The 21,689-nt window shown below is 43.1% G+C and overlaps 2 long non-coding RNA genes across 5 annotated transcripts in view; one reads left to right on the top strand and one right to left on the bottom strand.

Annotated features, from left to right (window-relative positions):
* The window catches only part of LOC120372391, a 138,904-nt gene that overhangs the window by 45,355 nt on the left and 71,860 nt on the right, over positions 1-21,689 (top strand). For all 4 annotated transcript variants that reach the window (XR_005584937.1, XR_005584936.1, XR_005584938.1 and 1 more), the window contains one exon: positions 16,517-16,571. This is a non-coding gene — a long non-coding RNA (uncharacterized LOC120372391). The remainder of the gene's footprint in view (positions 1-16,516; positions 16,572-21,689) is intronic.
* The window catches only part of LOC120372390, a 44,181-nt gene that overhangs the window by 5,155 nt on the left and 17,337 nt on the right, over positions 1-21,689 (bottom strand). The window lies entirely within an intron of this gene.

Genomic DNA, 21,689 nt, shown 5'->3' on the forward strand with positions numbered 1-21,689 from the left:
AATGGGGAATATATTGAAATACGATGGATGATATTAAGTATTTTAAATGTCAGAATACATACACTGTATACATAAAAGATGCCTTACTGATAGCACATTCTATTAACATCTAACAGTGAGTACACAGTGTTGAGAAAGATGAAAGCAGCAGCAAAATCTAACCAAATAATAAATAATAATAATAATAATGAGGGTGTGGCAGACACACGGGAGAAGAATTGCCCATGCAAAGAGCTTGATATTAGTCTTACAACCAAACTCAAGAATTAGCTGTCAGCACCTATAAACTGAAACAGTCACAAAAAGTGACTAAGCAGTCACAGCGTTTTAAAAAAGGACCTGATCTGGTCCTGGGTTAGTACTGAGGAGCTATTCTGTCCCAGGCTTACTTGGAACTGCCCTTCAGAGGACTCAGGCAAGCCTTCTTAACTGGCCTGCTGGTTTCCTATTGGTCAGTGTCTTCTCCTGGCTCTTCTAGGCTTCTGGAGGACTAAGTATGTTGGTAGCCTGGCCTGAGTAGGTTTTCCTTGTGCAGGGGTGGGAAGAAAGGGGAGGATCAGGGTGCTGACATCTCCAGTCAGGGTAGATAAGGCCTGACTGACCCTGTCACAGGGGAGATTTCAATTACCCCCATACAAACTAATCAAATGGCACAATGGAATGAAGTTAAGTGAAAATTTCGCAACACTTTTAGTACTCATTCTTAGTGCAGCTGGTTCTAGAGCACACAGGAGAGGTTATCCTTAGTCTTAAACACAAAGAAGCTAATTCAAGAATAGTAATGAGCCACTAAAGCTATGCCTACACTAACAGCATTTACCAGTACAAGATTATCAATATATTCTATTTGCAAAGCACTCCTAGTGTGTGGACACAACTACACTGGTACAGTAAATCTATCCCCCATGAATGAAACAAGCTACATCAGTAAGAGCTCAGTTTTGCAAGAATGGCTGTGGCTATACCAGCAACGTCTGCCAGCCCAGCTACGTCGGTCAGGGATCGCACCTCTTCACACCCCTTCCCAACAGAGCTATGTAGACAGAGTCTAAGTAACAGTGACCACAATATAATTTGGTTTAGACTCACTGGGGCAGATAGGGTCATTCAGTGAAATTAAAATGTGGGGAATGCAAAACCAATAAAAAGGTAAAACTTTACCCACACATGTAATTAGACTGGAACTCTGACACAGGAAGTCACTGAGCTCAAGAATGTAACAAGATTCTAAAAGGAATTGGATGGTTATATAGATATCCAGAGTTAGCATGATTAATACTAACAAAACTTTTGGAAGAGATATTAAACCTCATGTTTCAGGGCTTAAGCCATTCTCTAACTAGAGATCTGGAAGAGGCCTAGTGTCTGGGGCAGATTATTCCATATCTGCCTAACATGCACGATTCTTAAATCTTCCTCCAAAGCACCTGGTGTTGGCTACTGTAAGAGATTGGCAGGACCTCAGATCTGATCCGCTGTGACAATTTATATGTTCCTGTTTGCTTTTGTACAATGTAATTCACATTACAGGGCACTATATAAATGTGTGATGCTATCTGTAGTCACCCTGCTACTGTAATTTTGCTTCACATATATTCAACAAAATGACAATTTCAAGCACTACTATATTGACAGATCATTTACTTCATTGTATTATACTTAAAAGGGAACATGTTTTTTTAAATTACTTTCTTGATCTTTCCACAATGCCATTTGTCTGCAATCAATGTCCCATTTTCGGCTCTCCATCACATCCTCTCATATTCTATTCCCCGCCCCCATGTTCTTTTCCTTGATGTACAGGATGTAAACTGGAAAATTGAAATGCATGCACAGACTGGCTGATTGGTTGTTCCTTGCCCACAGTATTCCTACTATATAATCTCCCAAGGTAGCCGTGCCATTATATTGAATGGCATCTTTACCACAGGGAGCAGTAAAAGATAGAGCACTCTCTGTGTTAATAGAATGACTGATGATGAATAAAAAGAACATGCTGATACGCAGTAAGAACTATTCTCCCACGGAAATAAAGATGTGCGCTATGGTGTGCACGACGTGTGGCCAGACTGTACATATGATCCATGCTTTGATCCTACTGATATATTTACTATGGTCATTGCAGATTTTTAACTTTTGGTTTCCCACAGATTTCAGTGCATTCAGCCTTTTTGTGTTCTCACTTCAAACATATTTTATTAAATTATTTTATATTTAGCTCTTTATCAACTTTCCTGTTTTCCCAGTGGGCTTCTTTAAAATTCAATTAGCTTTTTGTTGCCTGGTTTTTCTCAGCAGCATGAGTTGGTTTAGAGACTGAGAAAGGTGTGGGTCAGTCTGAACTTGCAGTACATCTTTCATGAGAAAACTGCAGTCTATTTTGACTTCTCGTATTCACTTTCTAAACTGGTTTCTTGTGGTTCAGCATTCCTTTTAGTAATTTCAGCTGATTTTACTCACATCCCATGTTGAGCACTGGTATTTCTTGCAACATGGCCATTACTTTAGTCAATTAAGATATGTTCTTTCAGCCTGATCCCATCAACCTCACACCAGAAGTCCCACTTATATTTTCCCTTGCTGGGGAGAGATAGGAATTTAGTTACTCATTTTATACCAGATAAGAATCTGTGATGTGTAACAGTTGCACCCAGAGCCATCCCTTAGGTACGGCGAATTGGGGCAACCGCTCTGGGCTCCACGCTTTGGAGGCCCCCCGTGGGCCAGTGCGATTGGCCGGCACGGTCCATCCCAGAAGTGACAGATTTGTCACTTCCGTGCTGGGCCCGCACTCCCCTAGAGATGGCCCTGGTTGCACCTTTCTGGTGTGATATCTCAGAAAGCATTCACATGACATTATATTAAGGGGCTAGAATGATAACTCTTCCCTTCTTCACCCCAAAATGGAATCCTCAGTTGAGAAGGAAGTAATGGTGGCATTATACTCCAGTTATGATCCATTCCCCTGGCATGCCCCCTGCACCATGGCTGGGAGGAGGAGTGGCATACAGATGTTTCAGGGTGGAGCAGCTCAAACCAGGTGGAACAGTGATCAGCATTTAGTTCCATCCGTCTTCATTCACTTAAACCAACAAAATTTAAAAAAAAAATCTGTTCTTATTGTTCTAAGCTTTTAGGTTTTCCTATATGGTTGATAGAAAAATGTAATGCCTAGTCTAGACACAAGTTTGTACGGTGTAGTTAGACAGATCTCTCTGCATAGACACTCTTACTTCAATTTACCTTGAACCTGTTCCTAATCAATTTAAGCCAACTGAAATAAAAAGTGCCCAGGAAGCCTTTTGTAGTGGATTAACTAAATTGGTCTAAAAATCTCTCCTTAGGTCATACCCGTGTAGCATTCTGTGTAGACAAGTCCTGAGATACTTAGATCCTGAACACCTGAAATTCTCACTGGACTTTAGTAGATGTCACTAGTCCTCAACACCTCTCAGGATCAGTGAAAAATTTGTATCTGGGCCTCTGCTGACTTCTGCCAAATGGGTCTGATAATGCAAGGTGCTGAGCCCTCATGGAAAGTACTTAAACATCCTGTTATCTACCTCTTGTGTGGAGCACAGCACCTTGCATGATCGGGGCCATAGAGTTGTTTTTCAGCAGTAGAAACTAAAAGGAAAATATCATCCAAATGTCTTGCACAGTATACATTTGCATTTGTGTTGTATTACACTTGCATACAACTTAGACTGATCCTGCATTTTGTCTACTGTCTTTACAGGGAACTGATCACTGCACTATGCAGGCCCAATACTATAAAAAGTCAGTGGGGTTATCGGTAGCAATTGTTTGCAAAATCAGGAGCTAGATTGTTACATAGCTAAACTGAAAAAAAAATTCAGCTATGTAGCAGATGAAATGCGTTGAACTCATTTGAGTATCAGGGTAATGATTTTGATCACCAGCATTTGTTTTTCTGAAAGCTTCCAATCATCACAAAATGTATTGGAGTTACTGAGAAAATGGAAACATGCCAAATTAGAAAGGCAGAGAGTTCATCTGAGGAAGATAACTTCCAACTGTCAGCTTTTCCCTCTCAAATACATGGAAACCTTTCCATTGTGAAAGAACACACAAAAAGCCTTTTCAGTACAAAACGAGGTTCCCTTTTGCATACAACTCCCCTTTGACTTCACACTGAGACGTACTGCCACATCCGGAGCAAATATTTTATTCTTCAGGGATTCACATTATTCTACTACTTGATGAAGCCAATATTAGGCTTTACATACTCTGAAAAGGGCATCAGGAACACCAGGAATTCAGCCACAAAAGAACTCGTGTTTGCTTTGCACTTACTGTATTTATAGAGGTTTAGGCTTTTCAAAAAAAAAAAAAAAAAAAAAGCCATCAAACCCTTTGAAGGCAAGTAAAACTTCTATGGCTTTCAGGAAAAAAGATTAAAAGGTTTTGCGATCCTGGACAATGAGCTAAATAAAGAGATGTTGATAAACCTTACACGATGCTTGTCCTCCTCTGAATAGGCAAACGTATTTTAGAGCTTAATAGACTATATTGACTTATTATACATATAAAATTAACAACATTAAGTCATTGAGGAAGGCAGGTTTATGGCAGGCCAAGTCCGCAGTTCTCTTCATCCAGTGGCCACAAGCCCCTGGAAGGAGATGTACAGGGAATCGCACAGTGCCAACTCCAAATCAAGGGCCGGAATACTAGCCACAGAGAGGTTGCGGAACAGCCTCACACCCTGTTTATTCAGGATTTATGTGGGTTTGGAATGCCTTCCAAGCAGAATGATGCTTTACTTAGGGAGGTTTGCTCCAAAAATACTGAACTCCTGGCAAAACTGAATGGAGTTAATGGGATTTGTGTTAGTTTGGCCCTTCAGAGATACATATGAAGTCAATGGGATTTCTGTGCATGTATCTCAGGGCAGTATTTGGCCCTTAGAACCATTATTATTAGTTTATGGTAGTGCCCATAGTGTGCTTGATGCATTCAAGACACATAAGAGGTGGTTCCTGCTCCTTAGATCTAAAGCCATAAAGACAGAGGTTAGGGGTAAAGGCTACAGTGGTTGAGGTTGTGCTTGGCCACATCTTGACAAAATAAGGTTAATAGACATTTAGAACACGCACTCAAACACCCTAACCATAACTCAACTAGAAACCATATGACTTGGCTTAACGGCCTCGCTCTTCGTTGTACAAAAGAATGGGTGTGTTCGTACTGCAAGAAAGGAAACGTTGCTTTTACTGCTGCTTATCTCAAGAGAGGCAACTTTGGAATGTCTATTGATTAAAAAATAAAAACAAACCTTGGCTTTAAAAAATAATAGCCCGCAAGTTAAGTCTCAGTTGCACGTACTGTACATTAAGAGAGTCTGTAGGCAAGTCTCAGTTGCATCTATGTTACTATTGCTTTCACAGTTGCTCTCTGGCTTTTTACTGCTACCCATTATCCACTGAACAGGAATTGTTAAATAACAGCAGCTGTCCTGGCATAACATGCAGGCTACTCAGACCAACAGGAAATGTATTTACAGGAATATAAAATAATGATGCTGCTAATGCTTCATACTTACATCATGCCTTTCATTCAGAACAATCCTAAGGTGCCATATTGGCTAGTAAGTAGTGGTGTGTTTTTAGTGGCTAACGGGATTAAAAATACTGATTTTCTGTTTCTTTAAAGTCTAATGAAAACTAGCTGAAATAGTAACTTCCCTGTTTAATATTTTCTTCACAATCAGAGAATGAGAAAAATAATTTCAAAAAGAGAGAGACAATGCATGTTTGCTGCTATTTGTAGTATACCTATGTTTTCTGAATACATACTGTATCAGTGGTTATGTAGACTCTCTCCTCAGGCCCTACGCTACCAGCACTCCCAGCTCTCTTCGGGACACCACTGACTTCCTGAAAAAACTACAATCAATTGGTGGTCTTCCACAAAACACCATCCTAGCCACTATGGATGTAGAAGCCCTCTACACCAACATTGCACACAAAAATGGAATACAAGCCATCAGGAACAGAATCCCCAATAATGTCATGGCAATCCTTGTGACTGAACTTTGTGACTTTGTCCTCACCCACAACTATTTCACATTTGGGGACAATGTATACCTTCAAGTCAGCGGCACTGCTATGGGTACCTGCATGGCCCCACAGCATGCCAACATTTTTATGGCTGACTTAGAACAACGCTTCCTCAGCACTCATCCCCTAGCACCCTACTCTACTTGTGTTACACTGATGACATCTTCATCATCTGGACCCATGGGAAGGAGGCCCTTGAGGAATTCCACTAGGATTTCAACAATTTCCACCCCACCTTCAACCTCAGCCTGGACCAGTCCACACAAGTGATCCACATCCTGTACGCTACAACGCAAATAAGAGATGGTCACATAAACACTACCCCATACCAGAAACCTACTGACCGCTATACTTACCTATATACCTCCAGCTTTCATCTAGACCACAATCACACGATCCATTGTCTACAGCCAAGCTCTAAGATACAACCGCATTTGCTCCAATCCCTCAGACAGAGACAAACACCTACAGGATCTCTACCAAGTGTTCTTAAAACTACAATACCCACCTGCTGAAGTGAAGAAATGGATTGACAGAGCCAGAAGGGTACCCAGAAGTCACCTACTACAGGACAGGCCCAACAAAGAAAGTAACAGAACTCCACTAGCCATCACCTTCAGCTCCCAACTAAAACCTCTCCAGCACATCAAGGATCTACAACCTATCCTGAAGGACAATCCCTTACTCACAGACCTTGGGAGACAGGCCAGTCCTTGCTTACAGACAGCCCCCCCAATCTGAAGCAAATACTCACCAGCAACTACACACCATGCAACAAAAACACTAACCCAGGAACCAATCCCTGCAACAGATCCCGTTGCCAACTCTGTCCACATATCTATTCAAGGACATCATCATAGGACCTAACCACATCAGCCACACCATCAGGGGCTCGTTCACCAGCACATCTACCAATGTGATATATGCCATCATGTGCCAGCAATGCCTCTCTGCCATGTACATTGGCCAAACTGGACAGTCTATGTAAAAGACTAAATGGACACAAATCAGACGTCAAGAATTATAACATTCAAAAACCAGTCGGAGAACACTTCAAACTCCTGGACACTCAGACTTAAAAGTGGCAATTCTTCAGCAAAAAAACCTTCAAAAAACAGACTCCAATGAGAAACTGCAGAACTGGAATTAATTTGCAAACTGGACACCATCAAATTAGGCCTGAATAAAGACTCTGAGTGGATGAGTCACTACAAGATCTTAAAAAAAAAAAACAACCACACACACCAAAACCAACCTAATTTCCCCATGCTAATTTCCCCATCCTGTTACTCACACCTTCTTGTAAACTGTTTGAAATGAGCCACCCTGATTACTACTACAAAAGTGATTTTTCATCCTGTCTATAATAGCCCACTTTAATTGATTTGTCTCAACCCCCTTCCCCCCACCTCCCACCGGGTAAGGCAATTCCATCTTTTCATGTACTGCTATATAGCTCTATCTTCCCACTGTATTTTCCACTCCATGCATCTGATGAAGTGAGTTTTAGCCCACAAAAGCTTATGCCCAAATACATTTGTTAGTCTATAAAAGGTGCCACAAGTTCTCCTCATTGTTTTTGCTGATACAGACTAACACGGCTACCACTCTGAAACCTGTATCAGTGGAGATGACCTTGCTGCCATTAGCTTCTATACTCAGTAGGAGATGCTTAGGGCATATATAGAAATTGATTTTAGTGTACTGTGAATGAGACCAGACCATGCCATTAAGACACAGCTTGGAAGAGGAAGAGCAGACCCGCACTGCTCTGTGGCAAGAATTGTGAGCAGTGCCTCCCAGACCTCCTGGGAATGTAGTCATTTCTGCCCCTTAAGAGAATGCAGCATATGCTGTTCTCCACAGCCACCCAGCTATGCTAGCTCGTGCAGAGTTGGAGATAAGGAGCATGCAGCATAACCCAGCCTTTTTCCTGCCCCTTTTTGTCTAGCCTTGAGCAGACTGACAGTCTAGGGCAGTGGAAGGTCTGTGATAGCAGGTTCTTCTGTTCAGTGCTCATCCTCACCCACTCCACCTTGTGCACCAAGTCACTTTTTGACCCTAGGCTAAACATTTAGATTTTCCTCAACAGCTAATATAGCACTTATGTCTAACTGAAGTGTGCGAATTATGTTATACAGATATGATCTACACTGATGTGGAAAGTAAAAGAATGTTCTCCCGATGACTTTAACACGGTCTTGTACAGCTACTTTTGGAGCCTTCAACATAATTCTCTGTGCAATTCATCCAGATATCTGTTTTGTTTTTAGAACTCTGAAAAAAGATTGCACAGACACAATGAAGAAAGTAAACTCGACTTCTGTTTTAATTATTTATAGATCACTTAGAGCCCAGCTCAGTAGGAGTTTTTTTTTTAAAAAGCCTATGTTTCAAAGCAAGTACGCCAGTACCGAGAGTGACAAATCATGGACATTTTTTTAAAAATTCAATGGGACTCTAAGGGAAAATGTGTTACCCTTGAGACAGATTCATATAAAGTTATTTCTAGTACAGTTGCTATCATGGGGATATTGTTCATTTGTGTTTATTCCTTTTGGTGGCGGAACCAGAAGTGCTATTTTTGTATTATTTATTTTTTAATAGTTGCTATTAAGCACATATAATTCAACCACTACAGGCATGTTTTATTGCCCTGTACCACCATGACTATAATGAATAGGACTGTGAATGTCTAGGAGCTTATTTTTCTTGCTGTAGTTGTGTTCCCTTTTTCTTTACTGTAATGTAACTAAAGGAAAAGTTTTTAAAAAGTTTCTAACAAATATGGCCTTCTATCTGAAAGAGTAAAAAGTGTTCTTAGTCTTGCCTTTGTGGCTTAAGCCATATTTGGCTTTTACAGGAGCGTTTGCTACAAATGTGCACAACCCACCCAGAGGACAGAAATGAATTTCTGGAAGGCAGACGAAGTGAGGCGTGGAATGTCGTGAAGAGTATGAGTGATGGTTTCACAAAGCCATTATAACTATCCACTTCCAAAACCACCCTAGCACTTCTGTTCTTCCCTTCATTTCCACGAACACAGCAGTTTATGATTCAACGTGTCCTGAGCAGAGCATCACAGTTGTAATCATAGATCCACTGGAGACAAACAAACAAACAAAAATCAAGAAAGTGTTGTCATAAGAATTCTTGACGACAGCTCTGAAACAGAGAAGGACAACAAAGAACCCTCTGAACTTTAGGTCAATTCAGAAAGCGTATTTACTCACAGGAAGAAGTCCTGGCTCTATTGAAGTCAATGAGAGTTTTACCATTGAGCTAGGAAAACGGCAAAACTTCCATGGACTTCAATGGGTCCTAGATACTGACTGGTCAATGAAGCCAACCTGAATGCAAGTGCTTACAGCTTTTAGGAACATACAACATAAACCAGGAGGGAGACCCAGGGTTGCTGAGCCCTAACCCCTACCATCACAAGCAACTTCATCACATAAATTTGTCCATCTGTCTCAAAACTAAGTTGTTTCCCCACAACTCCTATTGAGAGGCTGTTCCAGAACCTCACCCATCTGATGGTTAGAAACCTTCTAATTTCCAGCATGAATTTGTTCCTGGCCAGTTTATATTCATTTCTTCTTGTGCCAACATTGTCCTTTTGCTTAAATAGCTTTTCACGTTCCTTAATATTTATTCCCTGAATGTATTTATAGACAGCCTTTTTTGCTAGACTAAACAAACATCTTTCAGAACATAGGCCCTCGGTTTTCCTGATCATCCTAGCAGCTCTTCTTTGCACCTATTTCAGTTTAAATTCCTCGTTCTTGAACATGGGTGACCAGCATTGTACGCACTATTCCAAATAAAGTCTTACTAGTATCTTGTACAATGGTATTAATACTTCTCTCTCTAGTAGAGTATATCAAGAGAGCATTTCCAAGCTCCAAGACCGCTGGGAGCGCCGTGCTTTAGTGTTGCCAGTGTAGACAATCCTTTACAAATGAAGCACTTGAAATTAAAAATAGCAGGAATCAATGGGAACACAAGCAGCAGTAAAGCTTCCCACCAATCAATTAATGCAACAAGCACTAACTCTGCCAAGCTACTTTTAAACAAACTATCAGTACCTAATAAAAGCAATCAGGTACATTTCAAACCTATGAAAATTAACCAGCCAGTTAAAGCAGCTTAGCCTATTCCAGCCAATAAAGGAGAATACTTTCTCATGCACTGACTCATGTATAATCCATTTCCCCTAAAAGTGTACACTAATTCTGACTTTAAAAGAAGGAGTGGAAAAAGTATTGAAAATATGGAACAGCTAAATTATACTAAAGATTCAAACATCAATTTATGCTTCTAAATCTATGTATTGCTATTATAATTTCTCTTTACCCACTTCCTAATAAGAAGTCAAAGACACTCAAAACCAAAAATTTTATCATTGATCATGTTGTGGGGTGGGTTAAACCTTCTTGTTAAGGGTTAGGCAAAACTGCTGGCTTTCATTCAGGATCAATGATAGAAGTGACTGACGTAACAGCAGTCTCCAAACCCAAACCACAAGTACATTTTTTTAAAAATCAGAAATAAGAGGCAGATGCAAGGCTGCTCAGAAAGTTGAGTGACTTAGGCAGAGGGGTTTGCTGGAAATCGTTTGATCAGAAGAGGGGGTGGTGCATGGGTGGAGAGTTTTATATCCACGTGGTGCCTGGGCACCAGCAATATTCAGAGCCCAGGGGCCCAGCTTCACCAATGTTTGGGCCCGGGTTTCCACCCCTGGACCTGAGAGGGGCCCTAGGAGCACATGCAGTGATAGTGGTGGGGGTGAGTGCGCTGCTGGGAGGATGGGAAAGGGGGGGCTCCTCTCCCAGAGCTCGCTGCTGCTGCTGGCAGGGAAAAGGCTGGCGGGAGTCCTCCTCTCTGGCCCCTGTCCTGGAGCAGCACCCTGCACCCCAAACTCATCCCCAGCCCTGCCCCACCCCAGAGCCCACACCCCCAGTCAGAGTTTTCACCTCCCCACTGCACCCTCAACCCTTTGCCCAAACCCTGAGCCCCTCCAGCACCCCAAACACTTATCCCCAGTCCCAGCCAGAGCCCTGATCCTCCCCACACCCCAACCCTCTGCCCTAGCCCCGAGCCCCCTCCAACACCACAAACCCCTCATCTCCAGCCCCAGAAAGAGCTTTCACCCCCTACACCCCTACCCTGTCCGAGCCTCTCCCACACCCCAATCCCCTTGTCCCCAGCCAGAGCCCTCATTCCCCCCGCACCCTAACCATCTGCTCCAATCCTGAGCCTCCTCCTGCATCATGAACCCCTCATCCTCAGCCCCACCCCACAGCCCTCACCCCAACCCTCTGCCATAGCCCTGGGCCCCCTCCCAAACCTCAAACCTCTCATCCCCAGTCCCACCCCAAACCCAGCCCCATCCCTGCACCCCTTCCCTCCCCCAAACTCCCTCCCAGAGCCTGCACTCCCTCCCTCCATACCCCCTTCCATCCCCAAACTCCCAGAGCCTGCACCCTGCACCCCTCCTGCACCCCAGACCTCCTTCCCCACCCAAACTCCCTCCCAGAGTCTTGGGTAGGTAGGGGGTGGAGTTTTGGGGGGGTGGAATTTGGGCAGGGGCAGGTTCTGGGCACCATCACAATTTCTACAAACCTGCCACCCATGCATCTGACCTAGTCTACACTGAAACTTGAGGCTGCGTACTTATGTCGGTCAGTGGTGTGAAAACTATGTCAACCTAACCCCCAGTGTAGACCAGACCAGATGCACCACCCACCCTTCTGATGGAAGAATGGTTCCATCGATGTAGTTACCATCACTCAGAGAGGTGGTGTTCCTACACCTACAGTAAAACCAGGGGTGAAAGTAACTGAGGACACTTACCAGTATGGGGGGGGTGGCTCTGGCCCCCAGAAGGGGTGGGGCCTTGGGCAGAAGGGGCAGGGCTGGGGGGTCAGCATCCCCCAGCCAGCCCTTAGCCTGCGCTGCCCGGGACTCCCGTGTTGATTTAAAGGGCCTGGAGTGCCGGACACCGCTGCTGCAGTAGCGGCTTCGGCATCCAGAGCTCTGGGCCCTTTTAAATCGCCAGCCCCAGGGCAGCTGCTCCCTTTCCCCGCCCCCCCCCCCGCTAGTCAGTGGCCAGAACAAGAGGGGAGGGGGAGGAAGGGGCAGGGACATTAAAGCACTGCAGGGTCTTTTGCCACGGCAGCGCTATAACATTGCTGCCCCTCCCCCTCTCCCCCTGTGTTGACGGCCCTGCCAGTACAGACCATAACAGCAGGGGCACCAACAGGGGAGGCAAAAGGAGCAGAGTATGGGTCAGTGCAGAGTCCTGGCCCGTACCAGCTCACTTTCTCCTCTGAGTAAAACCCCTTCCCACAGTGTGGACAGCTATGCTGCTGTAGTCTGTGTAGTGCAGACATACATACTACGTGTGTGAGCACAGAAAAGGAGAAAACAGCCTGGACAAGCACTGTATGTAACCTTGAGAGAAGCTAGAGAGGAGGCTTCTGGGTCTGGTGTTCATAAAAGAAGTTTTTTTGCTTACAATTCCAAGCCTATCTCCCGTTTGGTTCCTCCTATATTCTGTACATTCTTTGTAAATAAAAAAAAATTACATCAAAGAAATACCTGACTATAGGCTTTGATCAACTTCTCCTTCTCATTGGCAAAACCCACACCCTGAATTCAACTAACCGCTCAGGTGAAAAAGGGTAGCAGCCATCACAGATAAGGAGTTTTTCATTTTGCTGAGGAAGGGAAGATATCCACCTTCTTTAGAAATATAAAATTCCATTCCCGCCCCCCCCCCCCCATATCCAACATTTGTTTAGTACATGTCCTTGACTTTTTCCTCTGTGGAACAGATAGTGGGGAAGCTTCCTTTTGTTTTTTCTCCCCAAAAACAGCTATGAACAGAAGATAGTGGTAAAAGAAGCAAAAGCTGGAAAGACCTAGAATTTGCCTCTACACCAGCAGAATCTACACACCCACCCACAGAATGACAGGGAAACAAAACACTTGAAGAATTTTCCAAAACATGTTTTCTTGTGTCTAAAGGCCTCACTCCCTGACTCCGCTAGACCCCCTGCTGGGCATTCTGCCAGGGAGGAACTCCCCTCTCCAAAGCAGGAACTGAGCTATCAAAGCCAGATTGACTGGGTTGTTTCTTTAACCCCTCCCTTTCCCCCCAGGCAGTTTCCCCAAATATAAGGTCAAAATCAAGGATAGCTCCCAACCGAGCTACTGTGCTGGGCACTGGACATCTCCAGTGGGTGAAGCTGGGGAAAGACTCCTCCAACTATGGACATGGAAAGACAGCTGCATTTTGCTTTGGTTACATCAGCCCCAACATGCTTCTGCCTTGTGGGGGCAAGTGCAGGACTGAAGGATCCACCCACTCTAGCAGATCCTTGGCCTCCCTAGCTACCTAACACCTGTGCTTTGCTACACAAGGAACCCTCCATAGAGAAGCTGTGCACCTCCTACACAGCTGTTTAAATCCAAACTGCACCCCACGTGGCAAACCTGTATGGGTTCTGCTACCAGGGCTTTTCTATGGACACAGATGTGTGAGCTGGATTTGCCACATATTTTCCACTTCCTCCCACTTACCAGCTTGCACAAAGACAGCTTTCACCCTACCGCTAGGAATGCGGGTAACAGCATCCTTTTTGGCTGCAGTGCCACTCCACAGCCAGCCACCAAAAGGCTAAAAGCAAGACAAATGTGGGTGTTGCATTCTGCATTACATCCCTTTAAAGCAACTAGTACACTGCTACAGCTATAGATATAAAGCTAAAATGATTATAATAATCAATAGCAGTCCCTGTGGAATTGAAAGCATCCCCTATGCCGCATTCCCAGCCATCATGGCTAGACATGCAAGAGTTCTGAGATCATTCACAGCCAATTGTAGCACATTACATTTCAAGGGGAGCACATCATTTTACAGCCAGCTAAGTGGTGAGAGATTTGTATTATAACTCTTAAAATGTAGAGCTGGTCACACATTTTCAAACTAAACCTTTTCATTTAAGCAAGGTCTTCTTTTCCCCCTAAAATGATGTTTTACGCAAAAAATTGAGACACTTGAGTTTATTTACTAAGAAAAAAAGGCTTGTGGCTTTTATTGCATTTTTTAAGATGTAAAATGATCAAACATTTATCAAAGTGTTTTGTTCACCAGCAACCAGGATTTCCAGGTTTTTAAAATCCTATTACTAAAAACAAACAAAAACAAACCCCACCCCACAGCTTTTGGTGAACTAAAATTGTCAATCATTTCAATAATGTTTATGGGGGAAAGTATTTGGGGAAAAGTATTTTTTTTAAAAAAATTTCAAGTGGTTCCATTTCAAACATTTTGAAATTAAAATAAAAAGGAAACTTCAAAGTTTTTTAAAAACTAGTTTTGGATTCTCCCTCCCCCACAAACTGTTAATATCACATTTCTAAACCCTTAAAATACGTGATATTACTAGAAATATATGTTTGTTGTGAATAACTATCAATTCTGCTTTAGCACTACTCTCTCAGGCCTTGGCTACACTTGAGAGTTACAGCACTGTTAGTGGCTTTATAGCACTGTAACTCACTCCCTGTCCACACTAGCAAGGCACATACAGCGCTGTATCTCTGTGGCTACAGCGCTGCTTGTACTCCTCCTCCACAAGAGGAATAAAGAGTATAGCGCTGCTGCTGCAGCAGCACTGGGGTGCCAGTGTAAATAGGGAATAATCTTAGTACACTGTAACTGACCTCCGGAAGCTTCCCATAATCCTTTTAAGTAGAGATTACTCTTTGTTTTGTTGTGATGCCTCTGTTTGTTTTGTTGTGAACTGGGGGCTCCCGGAGCTGCTTATCAAAAAAACAAAAACAAAAACAAAAAAAGCCACAGCTACTACTTGCTGTGAATGAGTAGAGGCAGGCAGGGAGGCTCCCTTTGGAACGCCTACAGCTAGTGTTTGCTTGAAGAGAGGGGGAGGGAGGGAGCTTGAGGAGAGAAGCAGCTCGTTGGGCAGGAGGGAGGGAGTGGGGGTCCATTTCGGCATGGCTGCTTATCTGGTCTGTGTGACAAAAACCAGCTGCTGTTTGCTTTCAGTGAGTGAGAGAGGGGTGGGGGAGGAACTTGCAAGGCAGGGAGCTGACACAGCATCGGCTCAAAAAATCCACTCTGTCTCCCCCACGCTCCCTGTCACACTCCACCCCACCTCCCCTTTTGAAAAGCACGTTGCAGCCACTTGAACGCTGAGATAGCTGCCTATAACGCACCATTCCCAATGCCGCAAATGTGGCCACAACAGTGCGCTGGTAGCTGTCAGTGTGGACAGACTGCAGCACTTTCCCTGCTCAGCTGTACGAAGACAGGTTTAACTCCCAGCACTGTACAGCTGCAAGTGTAGCCATACCCTTAGTGTCATAGGGCATGCCTGCCCTGTAGTGTCCCCTATGGACTTAGTGTGGCACTGCAGATATTCCCTGCCTCAGTTTTCCTTCTCAGGAAGCCCATAACTCCACTTCAGGCCTTCTTGACACCTTCTTGGGGTTGGCGTGTTACAAAACCTTATACAAAAGGATCAACAAAAAAAGTTCCAAATAAAGAAAAGGTGCTTCTAGCTTTTCATGGTTCTCCTGAAACCTGCCCCCCAAGCTCTGTTCTCAGGCCCCTCAAAGTTATTTCTCAGTAGTCTGTCTCTCTCCTGATGGCAGGAGCCCCAGCCACACTGCTGGAGCTGAATAATTGAAGACATTATTGTCCCTCTCCTTACCAGGAGTCTCCAGCTCCCCTCCTGGAGTTGGGCTTCAAGCCACCCCAGTGAAGTACTTTAGCCAGTTTCTGCCTCAGCTGCCCCTACTCAGCCCTCAGGCTCACAGGGTTTAACAACCTTCTCCCTGCTGGTGTCTTCCTTGTTATTAGGGAGAAGACAGCATTTATGCTGGTCCCCTTCTCCCAGTTCATCCCCAGTTGTTTGGGTGAGAGGGGAAGACTTGCCCTCCCCTCTTTACTAGGCTCTCTAATCCTTGGTCCTTAAAGAAACAGTAATGGGATTTTCTTGCAAACACTTCATACTGGACTGCTTCCTCTCTCCTAATATCTTCCAGATTCTTGTATCTATAATCAGAAATTTCAGTTCTTAAAGAGCCATGGCAGGGTGAACATACCATTAGGCAGTACTGCCCTTAGTGTGATGGAGTAGCTGTTCCCTTGACAGTGTGACTTTAAAACTGCATTGAAACCCAGGAAACTAGTTTTATGGACTATTTTTAAATGCATTGAGGTAAAACTTAAATCCCCTGGGTGAGATGTTGGCCCTTTTATGTCAATGGCAAAACTCCTGTTGCTTCAGTAGAGCCAGGATTCTGCCCAATTGCGTTAAGTTCATGGGTGAGAGACTGAAGATTTGTACAGTATTTTAAAACACCATCTACAGATTATTCCCTCTCTTTTTGGCACCCAGGAGCTTGTTCCCAGCCTGAGTATTGGTGTCTTCTGAGCTCCACCCTGAGATAAATGTGAGTATTCTGCCTTTAGTTCCCTTCACAGTCAGTAGCAATCAAAGGATATTGTGCATCTATCAGTGTGCAAAAACTGGTCCTTTATTAATGGTCCAGACCCAGAAAATGCAGATATTTCAGACTGCAGCTTAAACTGGTCTGGGCAGCTGAAATAATAAAGGTCAAAAGGAACTACTTTCCAGTCTCCACTTCCCATGCATGCAATATTATCATTTACAATTAAACATGACATTTCAGTAAACAGTGCTCATATTGAGGCGAATAGACAAAGCACACAGGATACTGCTATCAGTTGAAGAGAGAAGAGGTTGGGGGTGGGGGGAAGAAGAGAGAGAACTGATTAAGCAAATTTTTCTGCTGGCAAAGAAAAAAACCACAGAAGTCTGTAGATTCACATTTTTAACTCCACCCAGCCTAAAGTTCTAATACATTGCCTAACCTTATTCACTTTCAAGGAGCTAATGCTAAAAGTCAGCTATGAGAAAACAGTTACATTGATGTGACTCCTTTAGATCACTGCTTGGCAAATAACTTTGTAAAAAGATAAAAAAATCACACTGGTTTTTGTGGCAATACATCACCTTTTATGTGTACAAAAAGTGTTTTAGCAGTTTTGAATACTTTACATGCAAGACCTTCCTGTATCTTTGTATAAAGTCTTTTATTAAATATGAGCTAATCAAGATAGGTGAAACTTCCATTTTAAAAAAGAATACGGCATAACAGAAAAATGGAAATTTTATATCATACATATAGATCCAGCACTAAATACTGCATTGGTTTTGAGAAAGTGTGCTCAGACTAGAACATTTCCTCATTAAAGGCTAGAATGTAGCTTCCTCATTCTGCATCATCATTAGCATTTACTACAATTGACTCCAATGGGACTATTCAATTTGGCTGCCAGTATCACAGTCTGGCCTTTACCTAGATCTTCTCCAGGCCCCTGCATACACTGGATGACTGAAAAGAATTAGAATCTTGATTTTGAAAACCAAATGTAGACAGGGCTTAAAAATGTGATCGTTCTCAAAAAGTGACCCCCAAAGGAAGGATACTTACCTACCAATTCATTTCAATGCTGAAAAAAGTCCCTACAATGTAGATATTGTTCACATTTTTGCCTGAATCCAAATAAATCTGTGGGTAAATTATCTGTCAATTTGGAGTACTCAAGGACGTGAATGGGAGCGGCACAAGTCAAGCGATCCTGCCCTTTGCAGCATTGGGACCTTAGTGAAGTCAATGCAAGTAAATACTATGCTTGGAGCAGATTTATGGCTTAGAACAACAAATCAGTAACCCATTAACCCCCTCTTTTTGTCCTACGATTGCTTAGGTATTAATAGGCCACTCTGCCTTGAATGGTCTCTTACAATACATGCTAACTACTGATGCTAAACGATCTGGTCCACTTTGCATTCTGTGATGCTTTGAGTACCTTTCCCAGACCTGAAGAAGAACTCTGTCTCGAAAGCTTCTCTCTCTCATCAACAGAAATTGGTCCAGTAAAAGATATTACCTCACCCACATTGTCCCTCTAATGCTTATTAGCAGGCATTTGCAGGCTTGGGATTCAGGCTGGGAGTCACATACTGAACCATCCCCCCCCCCCAATATAATTGGTTAATAACATAGTAAAATCATCCCGAATGGTTAATAATTAAATCACACACACAGTTTTAATATTGTGCTGCAAAGAGCCGCAGGAGACACATTAAAGAGCCTTTTGCGGCTCATGAGCCTCAATCTGAGTGTCTCTGTGATAGACATTAAAGGAATGAGTAGTGAAGATGTATGGCTACGTTACACCAAGTGTATTGTGGACCTTGGATTTAGTCCATTGTCCCACTCAGAAGATTTCAAAATATTCTTTAAAAAAAGAAAATCAACCAATACCCGAAAAGAGGTTTAATCCTACAGACAGTACATCTTATTCTCCCCAAAAATATACAAAACTACAACCATGAAGAGCTAATCAGCCAAGAAAGATGATGAAGTAAGTCGCTAAATGCATTAATGCCTGTACAATATATACAAAAGCTTGCCTTTTTGTAATGTTTGCTGTGTAAATATGGCAGCATTTTAAAAGACACATTGAATCCCTCTCAAACATGTTTGTCCTCAGTAAAAATTCAGCTTTGACTATAAATAATACTGCTTCTAGCCACACTGTAAACTCAGCAGGAGCAGGCCCTGCAGTGCTGTGAATAAAAATCTTGGTGAATGTCCTCTGTATATACTCAGCATGCAGTACTTGGTTGCTACCTCATATTTCTAATATGCCTGGAAGTTATTGCTTAAATAAAATAGCTTTCATAAGAACATGCAGTTCCCAAGAAGTGTATTTTGACATCCATAGTACTGCTCATGAATGCAGCTATTACCACGGCAAACAAGCATCGGTTTTAAAATAGTATGTTGGTGATCATTTGTAGTTTACACCAGCATCTTAGGGTCACAACAAAACAAATGAGAAATAGTAGCAACTATCACATTTATCATTTTTGTTTGTTTGTTTTCTTCACGGGAACTAGCAGCTTGCTTATACGGTGTTTATTTTTAAAAATATCTATTTTCTTGTGAACCTATGTATGAAATTAGGGACTAGGCAGACTTGTTTAAATGGTTCCAAAACAGAATATTGGTGCAGCTGTAAAGTATTGTTGTTGTGGCCAGAGTCTTACATAGTAGGGGTTACCCATGACTATGTTCTCTTTCAATTAGAATGTTTAAGTTTGGCAGTCTTGTTCTTGTGGACAAAAGTACTACGTTATCATTATGTTTTGGCCTACTCCAGATGGTAGGAGCTGGGATTTTAACATTCTATAATCTTCTTAATAAAAAACATTCAGGGTTTTTAAATAACGCTTCCTCTATGGTGGACGTGGACACTATACAGTATGTATGTCTCATGCACGTATGATATAGCAGCATGGCTGTTAATTTTCAGCCAATGTTTCCAATATAACTTTGGCCCATATTGTGCAATCTTTTTTTTATTCCAATGAGGAGTTTGACTTAAATATTAAAGACACAATGTGGCCCTCTGACAGTTCTTGGGGATAGCCAGGACTGAGAGTCACCCTGTTACACCTCTGCCTCCAGTGAGATGGAGACTTGCCTGTGCTTAGCCACGTGCCAGCTCCCCGACTCCTCCAGTGTGTTAGCCAAGCATTCTCCTCTGGGCTAGGCAGGTTAACAATAGGTGTATCGCTGTCCGAGCCCCTTGAAGCTTTCCCCTGTAGTGTCAAGCCACTTACCCATTGAACACTCACAGAAGCACCAGGTGTGCTATTCGTGCACACACCAACTTGTTTGATTCAATTCAGGATCAGCTCCTTGAACTATACCACAGCACTGAGATATATTTATAGTGAAAACAATCATACAGCTATTATCAAAGGAACAATATTTAAGAGACAGTAAGGATAATGGAAACAGAAGAGCTCCATATAAAATGAAATCAATACACATTTTCTAGAGACTAAACTTAACAGGCTAAGCTCCTATCCAGGCTAAGCTCCTATCCTATGCAGTCTTATCTCACCCAAAGTCTTTTGCAGCATTTCCAACCAAGGCTGATTGTGATCCCATTTTCATGAATGTAAACATGCTGTCTGTTTATTTCTTAGGTGAATGTTAACAGGGTACTTTCCTTGTCCCCCATTTATAGTCCAGTAAATCTTTGAAGTGCATCCCCACATAAGGCTCTTTTTCCCCATGCTGTTCTTCTCTTCCTGTTAAATCTCAGGTTTCAGAGTAGCAGCCGTGTTAGTCTGTATCCGCAAAAAGAACAGGAGTACTTGTGGCACCTTAGAGACTAGCAAATTTATTTGAGCATAAGCTTTTGTGGGCTTTCTGATGAAGTGGGCTGTAGCCCATGAAAGCTTATGCTCAAATAAATTTGTTAGTCTCTAAGGTGCCACAAGTACTCCTATTCTTGTTAAATCTCATTCCTTCATCTGCATTTAATTAGTTCAGACTGGTGATCGTGAATGAGACAATACTCAACTGGCATTTCAACATATAGATGGATAAACATCTCTGGTCTGCCAGGAAACCAGTTTTACACCTCTGCTGAAAATTAGCATCTTAATACAAACTATAAGAACATATTTCCAGTACATATACATACGCTTTACAGAACAGAAGTACTGTATATACTCGTTCATAAGCCGAATTTTTTTAGCAAACAAGGGAAGCACCACAGAAGGGGGTCGGCTTATGAATGGGTATAGAGAGGGAGAGGTGGGACACAGCCCCTCTCCCCAACAGAGGCTGCCGGAGCACGCTGCAGCCATGCCGCCCGGCCCAGCCTGCCAGAGCATGCTGCGGCCGCGCTGCCTGGCCGCAGCCTCCCAGAGCACGCTGCGGCCAGGCCAGAGACATCCTCCCCTGGCCCTCCCCAGATAAGGTGGGAAGGGATGGGATGGGGAGAGTGTGGGGGTCCCAGGTTAGGGGTGGGGTCATGTGGGGGGTGGTCACAGGGGTTACTCCCCTGACCCCCATCTTCCCCCCCCAAATAATGCCCCACCAGTTGCTGTCCTGGCCAGTCAGGGTAAGCAGCTGGTGCGCCAGGACACTTTGTTTACTTAGGTTTACCTCCATGCCTGCGGACGCTCAAGGTAAACAAACCATCTCGGCCCACCAGCAGCTTATCCTGATGCCCTGGGAGCCAAAGTTTGCTGACCCCTGAATTATAGGGTCGGCTTATAAATGGGTCATAAAAAAATTCCATTTTTACTTATCCATCTTGGGGGGGACGCGGTGGAAGACAGCTTATAAACAAACCAGCTTATGATCGAGTGTGACATCGACTGTCCTTTGACACCTTACATGGCATTCTTTGGTAAGCCAGAATGTACATACCAAAAAAAAAAAAAAAAAAAAAAATCAGGATATTGTAACCCCCTTGCCAGCTGGAATTGAGGGGCTTTTGGATCACAGGCCCTTTGTTAATAGCTTGATTGTTTTAATTTGCAATTTAAAAAATCATGTTTTGTTTTTCAATACTCAAAAGTGAGCTGCCAGTATCACCAGCTACAGCGAAGTTTAGCTCAGGCTGGCATTGTGTAAGATTTCAAAGAGAGTACTACCAACACATTTCAGGTT

This window comes from Mauremys reevesii, linkage group 9 (assembly GCF_016161935.1).
Source record: "Mauremys reevesii isolate NIE-2019 linkage group 9, ASM1616193v1, whole genome shotgun sequence".
Classification (NCBI taxonomy): Eukaryota; Metazoa; Chordata; order Testudines; family Geoemydidae; genus Mauremys; species Mauremys reevesii.